The 10,931-nt window shown below is 38.1% G+C and overlaps 1 protein-coding gene across 1 annotated transcript in view; it reads left to right on the top strand.

Moving 5' to 3' along the window:
* RMI1 (RecQ mediated genome instability 1) overlaps positions 1 to 10,601 on the top strand; it is a 46,209-nt gene extending 35,608 nt beyond the window's left edge. Inside the window, exon 4 of the transcript XR_009406304.1 lies at positions 10,203 to 10,601. The gene's annotated coding sequence lies outside the window, so the exon portion shown is untranslated. The remainder of the gene's footprint in view (positions 1 to 10,202) is intronic.
* The last annotated feature ends 330 nt before the right edge of the window (positions 10,602 to 10,931 follow it).

Below are 10,931 nucleotides of genomic sequence, written 5' to 3'. Positions count from 1 at the left end.
AGGCAGAGAGGCAGGCAGAGAGAGAGAGAGAGAGAGAGAGAGAGGGAAGCAGGCTTCCTGCGGAGCAGGGAGCCCGATGCCGGGCTGGATCCCAGGACCCTGAGATCATGACCCGAGCCGAAGGCAGCAGCCCAAACCACTGAGCCACCCAGGCGCCCCTAGAGTTGGGGAATTTAATTGTCTTTCCATTTTTAGGGAAGTTTTTCACCTTTATCTCATTATTACATTCTTTCAACTTATTAGGGACAGTATCAAATCTTTTGAATATTCCCTTTTCCTAAATACCTCTTTTTTTTTTTTAAATAGGCATTTATTAAGTTAAAGATTTTATTTAGTTGTCAGAGAGAGAGAGAGGGCAAGTGTGCACAAGCAGGGGGAGGGGCAGAGGGAGAGGGAGAAGCAGGCCCCCTGCTGAGCAGGGAGTAGATGAGGAGCTCAATTTCAGGACCCTGGGGTCATGACCTGGGCTGAAGGCAGCTGCTTAACCAACTGAGCCACCTAGGCATCCCAATATTAGACATTTACATTCACAGAAAAATTGAAAAGATAGCACAGTGTTAAACATCCTACGCTTAGTTTTCCTATTAACCTCTTACATTATTAGGATGGTACATTTGTTACAATTAATGAACCAACACTGCTACATTTTTCCTAACTATGAGTCCATATTTTATTCAGATTTTTTAGCTTTACTGAATGTCTTTTGCTCCTCCAGGATGCCACTTTATGTTTAGTTGTCATGTCTCCTTAGGCTTTTCTTGGCTGTAACAGTTTCTACCACTTTCCTTGTTTTTGATAACATTGACAGTTCTGAAGAGTGCTGGTCAAGTGTTTTGTCAGATACTCTTCCAGTGGAGTTTTTGTAATGTTTTTTTTTTCCTGATTATACTGAGCCTAGAGGAGTTGGGGAAAAAGACCACAAAGTGTCATTTTCATCACACCATATTAAGGATGCCTACTACCAGCATGATTCATCCTTGCTCACATTCACCTTGATCATCCGGCGGAGATAGTGTTTGTCAATTTCTCCACTATAGAGGTATTCTTTCTCTCTTCCCACAACATCCCATACTGTATGCTTTGGAAAGAAGTCCACTATGTGTAACCTACATGTGAGAAGTGGGGATTTATGATCTCTTTCTTGAGAGCAGAGTATCTGTATAAATTATTCAAAATTCTTCTGAATGGAGATTTATCTCTTCTCTCTCATTAATTTATTCAACCATATCAGTACAAACTTATGGATATTCATTTTATACCGTGGGTTATAATTCAGTATTACTTTATTTTGTTGTTCAAATTGTTCCAGCTTTGGCTATTGGGAGCTCTTTCTCTCAGCTCCTGTGTCCCTTTGACAAATCCCAACTTAAAAAAAAAATACTTCTGTACTTTCTGATACTATGAGTTGCTCTAAACTCATATAGTTCTTGCTCTTGACCTAGGATCAGCCGTTTCTCAAAAAGCTCTGTTTCTTTTTATTAGAGAGTGGTATTAGGAGTAAAGATTGAGACACTGGGTGTTAGGTACCTCTTTTCAGTGTCATTGCTTGAATCTATTCAGTATTTTCTAAGCCTGCCTTTCAGCTTTCATCCTAGATTATCTCCCATTTATCTCCTGACTTGTATCTATTCTTTCCGAGATCTGATTTTATATGCTCTAATGTTCGTGGGAGTACATCCTCAAGTAGCTTTCTAAAAATGAGGTATTTGAGGTAAATTTTCTAAGTCTGGCATATTTTAAAACTTCATATTCTATCTACACTTATTCTTTTTTCTCCTTCCAAATTTTTATTTAAATTCTAGTTAGTTAACATATAGTGAAATACTGATTTCAGGAATAGAATTTAGTGAGTGTTCACTTACATATAACACCCAGTGCTCATGATCACAAGTGCCTTCCTTAATACCCATTGCCCATTTAACTCATCCCCACCCAACTCCCTCCATCAACCCTCAGTTCTCTGTCATTAAGGGTCTCTTATGGTTTCCCCTCTCTCTCTCTCCTTCTCTTTTTTTCCTCTTCCCACATGTTCATCTGTTTTATTTCCTAAATTTCACATATGAGTGAAATCATATGGTATTTGTCTTTCTCTGACTGACTTATTTCACTTAGCATGATATATACTCTAGCTCCCTTCACGTCACTGCAAATGGCAAGATTTCATTCTTTTTGATGGCTGAGTGGTAGTCCATTCCATATATATACATATATATATGTACACACACACACACACACACACACACACACACACACATACCACATCTTCTTTATCCATTTATTAGTCAATGGACTCTTTCCATAGTTTGGCTATTTCTATAATTTGGCTCTTGTCAAAAATGCCACTATAAACATTGGGGTACTTGTACTCTTTGACTCTATATTTTTTATCCTTTGGGAAAATACCTAGTAGTGCAACCGCTGGATTGTAAGGTAGTTCTATTTTTAACTTTTTGAGGGACCACTATAGCATTTTCCAGAGTGGCTGCCTCAGTTTGCATTCCCACCAACGGTCTAAGAGAGTTCCCCTTTCTCTGCATCCTCACCAACACCTCTTGTTTCCTGGTGTTGTTAATTTTAGCCATTCTGACTAGCGTGAGGTTGTAGCTTATTGGGGTTTTGATTTGTATTTCCTGGATGATGAGTGATGCTGAACATCTTTTCATGTCTGTTAGCTATCTGCATGTCTTCTTTGGAAAAGTGTCTATTCATATCTTCCCCTTCCTTCCTGCCTGCTTTCCTTCCTTCCTTCCAAGATTTTACTTATTTAGTTGTCAGAGAGAGAAAGATAGCACAAGCAGGGGGAGTGGCAGACAGAGGGAGAAGCAGGTTCCCTGCTGAGCGAGCTTCTGCCCATTTCTTAACTGGAGTATATGTATTTTGGGTGTTGAGTTTGATAAGTTCTTTATAGATTTTAGATACTAACCCTTTACCAGATAAGTAATTAGCAAATATCTTCTCCCATTCTTTAGGCTGCCTTCTAGTTTTATTGATTATTTCCTTTACAGTACAGATTTTCCTTAAGTCTAGCAATCCTTGTATCCACTTACTTTTTTAAGAATGAGGCAGTACAAAGATTGACTTTGAACTTTGTATACCTGGGTGGACTTCTAGGACTACAGTGCCCAGTTCATCTGCCCTAGTTCTTCTTAGGTGGTCCGATAAATTTCTTCATAGAAAACAGCTTTTTAATTTATTATTATTATTATTTTTTGCCTAGAAGATAATCACCTGCCTGATAAATATTTTGCTCTCTGGATTTTGAGAGGAGAGTAGGTGCTTTCTATATGCTGGCTTTACGTAATATCCCTGCTTTCAGACCCCACTCTTTATCCTGTGTCCTTCCTAACTAGAATTTCCTAGTTCTAAACATTTTGGGTTTCTCTAGATAAAGTTGATGCTCTCTTTCATGATCATTTTTTTCTGGTCAAAATATATTCTAAGTAGTGGTTCCTCCTGCTCTCCTCATCAGTTATTAATCCTCCATCCTCTTTCCCTTTCCTAGAAATTTGTTAAAATCACTTGTTTGCTGGTGGGTTTCCTTCCTTTCTCTTCAATGTTCTGGATTTTTACCCCAAACATAAATCTTACTGTTATTTAAATAAGGTCTTAGGAGAGACTAATAAAAAGCATACAGCTCATCATCTTGGAGAGGAAAAAATAATCTCATTTAAATCTTAGAACAACCCTATGCCTCTATTTTACAGTTTTAGAAACACTGGCACAAGCAAATAACCTATTTAACAAAGGAGTGGGGATTAAATCCCAGGAAATCCACTCCAAAGCTTCCTGCTCTTGTTTTCTCTTTAAATTCACTACAGTGAAATCCTAAGGCATTTAGGAACATCCTAGGAGATAACAGAAATATTGTATTTTGGACTATTTCATTTAAAAGACCCAGAAGATATCTGGTTAAGTACATGGCTGCTAATTAACTAGTTTGGCAGATGATTCTGAAATGTATCAGGTTATCTCTTATTCCACTTTGCATCGTCTTATTCAATCATTAATTACTATGTATTATTTGACTTATTTAGGATCTGTTTTATCTGTTTTGGTTTTTTTTTTTTAAGATTTTATTTATTTATTTGTCAGGGATAGAGGGAGAGAGAGCGAGCGAGCACAGGCAGACAGAGAGGCAGGCAGAGGCAGAGGGAGAAGCAGGCTCCCTGCTGAGCAAGGAGCCCGATGTGGGACTCGATCCCAGGACACTGGGATCATGACCTGAGCCGAAGGCAGCTGCTTAACCAACTGAGCCACCCAGGCGTCCCTGTTTTGGGTTTTTTTAAAAAAAGACTATTTATTTATTTATTTATTTTAGAGAGAGTGAGAGAGAGAGCTTGAGTGGGGGAAGGAGCAGAGGGGAAAGACAGGGAGGGGAAAAGAATCTCAAGCAGACTCTGCACTGAGCACAAGCCCATCGCTGGGCTTAATCTCAAGACCATGAGATCATGACCTGAGCTGAAACTAAGAATTGGAGGCTTAATCAACTGAACCACCCCGGTGCCACTAAAAATGTTTTTTCAGAGAAGTGCAATGAAAAAGAACAATATCATTTGGAGAAATAAACAGTAATAGGAAAGTGAGGTGATTTAATGTGGCATCGTAAAATGTTTGTTCTTTCATCCTTTTCCCTCAAAGGGTTATTCTTTTTTTTTTTTTTTTTTCTTAAATGTGACAGAGAGAGCAGGTGTTGGGGGTGGCAGAGGGAGAAGGAGAAACAGGTTCCCTGCTGAGCTGGGAGCCCTAGGTGGGGCTCAATCCCAGGACCTTGGGATGATGACCTGAACCAAAGGAAAGCCCATTAACCTACTGAGCCACCCAGACATCCCCTGAAGAATTATTCTTAAGGGACTTCTATAAATGGAATGAATAAGATGGCCATGCTGATAGCTGGTTAACACTTTCCAGCAAATACTTCTTTGTAAACTCTTAGCTGAGACCTGTATGTTTGAATATTGTAATCTATATATTAAAAACCAGAAACCTGATTTTGAATATTCAGCATATATCCTGTCAACTGACCATTGAGTAAAGTCCTTGATTTTCTGTCCAGTTTTGCCATTGAGAATGAACAAGTCATATTCCTCAGAACCTCAGTTTCCTCATTTCTACAGTGAAGAGGCCAGACCAGATCATCTTTAAGACCTTATCCTTCCAACAAGTTTTGGTTCTATCATCCAGCCCTTCCTATTTTATTTTCAATAGTTCTTAATATGTCTTTTGATCATTATTTTATAGGTATCTGATTTACATATGGTTAAATACACAAATTTTAAATATATTCCTTGATGACAACCCAGCTTTCTTGAGATATAACTAACATATGATGAGATTCACCTGTTAATGTGTACAGTTCAGTGGTTTCTATTCTGTTTGTAACTTTTACCATAATCAAATTTAGAAAAACTCCATCTCCACAAAAAAGAAAACTTGTACCCATTAGCAGCCACTCCCGGTTCTTTTCCTCCCTCCTTCCCTCTCAGTCCTTGACAACCTCTAATCTATTTTCTATCTTTATGTATTTGTTTATTCTGGATCTTTTATATAAATGAAATCTCATAATATGTAGTTTTTTGTGACTACCACTGCTATGGTACATGTGACTCTTGATCTTGGGTGACTGGCTTTTTTCATTTAGTGTAATGTTTTTAAGGTACAGACATGTTATAGAAAGTACCCAAGGGTGCCTGGGTGGCTCATTCAGTTAAGTATCCGACTCTTGGTTTTGGCCCAGGTCATGATCTCATGGTTGTGGGACTGAGTTCTGAGTTCGGTTCTGAGCTGAGTTGGGTTCTGGGAGTCTGCTTGAAGGTTCTCTCCATCTGCTCCTGTCCCCACTTCCATGTGTATGTTCTCTTTCTCCCTCAAATAAATAAATAAATCTTCAAAAAAAAAAAGTACTGTTACGTTGTTCTTTTTTGTTGCCAAATAGTGTTCCATTTTATGTGTATATTACGTTTTTACTTTACCCATTCATTAGTTGATGGGAATTTAGGCTGATTCCACTTTTAAGTTATGAATCATGCTGCCATGAACACTTATGTGGACATATATTTTTCTTGATTAGATACCTATGATTGCAGGGTCATATGGTAGATTTGCTTAACATTTTGAGGCCTTGCCAAATTATTTTCCAAAGTGGTTTTAACATTTTACATTTCCATCAGCAATGTTTAAAGGTTTCCATTTCTCTACATCTTTGCTAACATTTTTTTTTTGTATTTTGGTTATAGCTTTCCTATTATGTGTGAAGTGGCATCTCATTGTTTGATGATTTTTTAAAAGATTTCTTTCTTTATTTGAGAGTGAGAGAGCACGCACAGCTGGACGGGAAAAAGGGAGAGAGGAACTCCAGCAGACTCTGCATCTAGCGGAGAGCTCAACACAGGGCTCGACCTCACACCCCTGAAATCACAACCTGAGCTGAAACCAAGAGTGAGACACTCAACCAACTGTGCCACCCTGCTGCTGTTCAGTGATTTTTTACACATCTATACCTTTGTGACCTCCACCCAGATAAAGATATCTGACATTTTCATTGTCCCTGAAAGTGTTTTTGCACCTTTTTTCAGTAAACAGCAGTTGTCTGTCCCTAAGTAACCACGCTTTTGACTTCTACTGCCATAGATTAGTTTTGGCTGTTCTTGAACTTAATAGAAATGGAGTCAAACAGTATATACAACTTATGCATCAAAGTACATGAATATTCATAGCAGCATTATTCATAATAGTTAAAAAGTAGAGGAAACTTAAATGTCTATTAACTGATGAATAGATAGATGACATATAGTAGATCTGTAGAATGGAATACTCTTTGTCCATAAAAAGGAAAGAAGTACTCACACACACTTTTGTATATGACTGCTTTTTACCAATGTAATGGTTTTGAGATGTATCCATGTGTGTGTCAACAGTGGATACTATTCCAGTGGATATTGGAGCAGCATTCCTTTTTATTGCTGAGCAGTATTCTGCTGCAAGTAGACCCTACACAGATCTTGACAAAAATGACACTCAAGAAGCATCTATGATTGTTTATAAAATCTCTTAGCAATCTAGGAACGGAAGGAATTTACCCAAAGTGATAAAAAGGATGTGCCAGAGGACTTTGGTAAGCATTAACACTGACTAGTAAAAACTTGAAAAGCATTCTCATTTATGTCAGGGGTGGGCCTTAGTTTGAATTACATTCATGGCTGTAAGAAACCAAACTCAAAATTTCAGTGACTTAACAAAATAGAATTTTATTTCTTGCTAATAGAACAGTATAATGTGGATATTCCTTATTAGCAGGGTGCTGTTCTGGAGCTCATTCAGAGACCCAGGCTTTTTTTTTTTTTTCTTCATTTTTTTTAGGTTTTATTTATTACCAGAGAGAGAGAGAGGGAGAGAGAGAGAGAGAACAAGCAGAAAAAGGGGATGGCAGAAGGAGAAGATAGGGACTCAATCCCAGGACCCTGGAATCATGACCTGAAGGCAGATGCTTAACCAACTGTGCCACTGAGATGCCCCTTCACAATTATTCTTTTATTTTTTTTAATTTTCAGCATAACAGTATTCATTATTTTTGCACCACACCCAGTGCTCCATGCAATCCATGGCCTCTATAATACCCACCACCTGGTACCCCGACCTCCCACCCCCCTCCCCTTCAAAACCCTCAGATTGTTTTTCAGAGTCCATGGTCTCTCATGGTTCAACTCCCCTTCCAATTTCCCCCAACTTCCTTCTCCTCTCCAACTCCCCATGTCCTCCATGCTATTTGTTATGCTCCACAAATAAATGAAACCATATGATAATTGACTCTCTCTGCTTGACTTATTTCACTCAGCATAATCTCTTCCAGTCCCGTCCATGTTGCTACAAAAGTTGGGTATTCGTCCTTTCTGATGGAGGCATAATACTCCATAGTGTATATGGACCACATCTTCCTTATCCATATGTCCGTTGAAGGGCATCTTGGTTCTTTCCACAGTTTGGCGACCGTGGCCATTGCTGCTATAAACATTGGGGTACAGATGGCCCTTCTTTGCACTACATCTGTATCTTTGGGGTAAATACCCACGAGTGCAATGGCAGGGTCATAGGGAAGTTCTATTTTTAATTTCTTGAGGAATCTCCACACTGTTCTCCAAAGAGGCTGCACCAACTTGCATTCCCACCAACAGTGTAAGAGGGTTCCCCTTTCTCTACATCCTCTCCAACACATGTTGTTTCCTGTCTTGCTAATTTTGGCCATTCTAACTGGTGTAAGGTGATATCTCAATGTGGTTTTAATTTGAATCTCCCTGATGGCTAGTGATGATGAACGTTTTTTCATGTGTCTGATAGCCATTTGTATGTCTTCATTGGAGAAGTGTCTGTCCATATCTTCTGCCCATTTTTTGATATGATTGTCTGTTTTGTATGTGTTGAGTTTGAGGAGTTCTTTATAGATCCTGGATATCAACCTTTTGTCTGTACTGTCCTTTGCAAATATCTTCTCCCATTCCGTGGGTTGCCTCTTTGTTTTCTTGACTGTTTCCTTGGCTGTGCAGAAGCTTTTGATTTTGATGAAGTCCCAAAAGTTCATTTTCGCTTTTGTTTCCTTTGCCTTTGGAGACATATCTTGAAAGAAGTTGCTGTGGCTGATATCGAAGAGATTACTGCCTATTTCTCCTCTAGGATTCTGATGGATTCCTGTCTCACATTGAGGTCTTTTTCCATATTGTGGCTCTGCTAGCCTTTAAGACACCAGAGTTCTCTGCAACTGTCCACCACAGCAAGAAAGAGTGGTGAAAGCATTCCTCTTTTTAACTAACTTTGCCTAGAAGTGACACAAATCATTTCTGTTTACAACTGCAATTAGACCCCATGGACTTTTGAATTTAAATTATCAACTAAATTTAAATTTAAATTATAAACTAAAATCATGAGTACATTTAATACTAGCTCAACCAATAGTTCCTTAATGAAGCTGTCTTGTAGAATAGTGAACCAGGTATAGTTTTGCTGAATTTCGAAGAAGAAAATAGAATACTTCAGTTCATGAGTTGGAAGGCCAAGCCAAAGACTGGAAGCACAATTTAACATTATAGTCAGAAGATATCCCATATTGTAGTAGCAACATTAAAACTGTGACTATAGCTTCTAAAAGCCTCACAGTTTTTAGACAAGCCCTAAACCTTGATATAATTTAGTATGAGTTGTTACATTCACCCTCACTTTACATTTCTTCCCTATTCTTAATGATTAGCTATATCCATGGTTCCCAAATTGTTTGCTGAAATATGCCAGACATTCCGTTGAACTAATGTTGAGAATATTTTACATTTTCAAGATGGACACAATTTATCTGTGGGGATTCCACACAAACTATGATATTAAGTTCTGAGCCTAACAATAGTAAACAGTAATTGTTGGGTATTTCTTTTAACCTGTGATGATTAGTTATGTTGAGCATCTTTTCTTGTGCCTGTTGGCCATTTGTACATCTTCTTCAGAGAAATGTCTATTCAAGTCCTTTGTTGATTTTAATTTGGGTTTCGTTGTTGTCGTTGAATTGCTGAGTTCTTTATATATCCTGGATATTAATCTCTTATTAGATATGTGATTTCTAAGTACTTTCTCCCTTTTTGTGGGTTGCCTTTTCACTTTATTGGTTGTGTCCTTTGATGCCCTGAAGTTTTTAATTTTGATGTAGTCCCATTTATTTTTTTCTTCTGTTGCCCGTGTTTCTGGTGTCATATCTAAGAAATCATTCTTGAACTCCAATAATGTTTTCTTTTAAGATGTTACATTTAGGTCTTTGATCTAAATTTTTCCATATGGTATGTATGTATGGTATATGAGGGTCCAACTTCATTCTTTTGCATGTGAATATCTGTTTTCTTTCTTTTAAGATTTTATTTATTTATTTTAGAGAGAGCACAAGTGGGAGGGAGAGGTATAGGGGGAGGGAAAGAGACAAACAAACTCTGTGCTGAGCTCAGAGCACCAGGTGGGGCTCACTCCCAGGACCCTGAGATCAGGACCTGAGCAGAGGCCAAGAGATAGACTCTTCACCAACTGAGCCACTGAGGCACCCCACCTGGTTTTCTCAACACCATTTATTGGAACAGTGCTGAATGGTCTTTGGCACTCTTGTCAAAAATCATTTGACTATGTATGTAAGGGGTTGTTTCTTTTTTTTTTTTTTAAGATTTTATTTATTTATTTGACAGAGAGAAATCACAAGTGGGCAGAGAGGCAGAGAGAGAGAGAGGAAGAAGCAGGCTCCCCACTGAGCAGAGAGAGCCCGATGCGGGACTCGATCCCAGGACCCCGAGATCATGACCTGAGCCGAAGGCAGCGGCTTAACCCACTGAGCCACCCAGGCGCCCCTGCAAGGGGTTGTTTCTGAGCTGTTTATTCTGTGCCATTGTTCTACATGTCTATCTTTATGACCATACCACTCTGTTTTGGTTACTGCAGCTTGGTAATAAATTTTGAAATCAGGAACTGTGAAACCTCTGATTTTGTTATTCTTTTTCAAGATTGTTTTGGCTATTTGGGGTCTTTTGAAATTCAAAATGAATTTTAGGATGGATTTTTCTCTTTCCACAAAAACGCCATTGGGATTTTAATAGAACAGTTCCTGGAATATTATAAATGTTAACTGCAATTATTACTGTCATTGTTACTATTATTAAGTTTAAAACTAATCTGGTGACCTGGAATTCCTATATACAGAACTTGAGGAAAAAATTACTGAAACAAACAAATAAATAAAATATATGACTTAAGCTCTTGTAAACTTTTTAAAAACTTAATTTTATTGAAGAATAATGTATGGTATATGTACATTATTATGTACAGAATATGTACAGTAAGTTGCATTCTTTTAAAGAATAATTTGTTGAATTTATATAGTTATATATACCTGTGAAAACACCACATAATTAAGATACTGA

This window comes from Mustela nigripes, chromosome 9 (genome assembly GCF_022355385.1).
Source record: "Mustela nigripes isolate SB6536 chromosome 9, MUSNIG.SB6536, whole genome shotgun sequence".
Taxonomy (NCBI): Eukaryota; Metazoa; Chordata; class Mammalia; order Carnivora; family Mustelidae; genus Mustela; species Mustela nigripes.
Note: the sequence above shows the minus strand (reverse complement) of the source record. Positions and strands in the feature narration are given on the sequence as shown.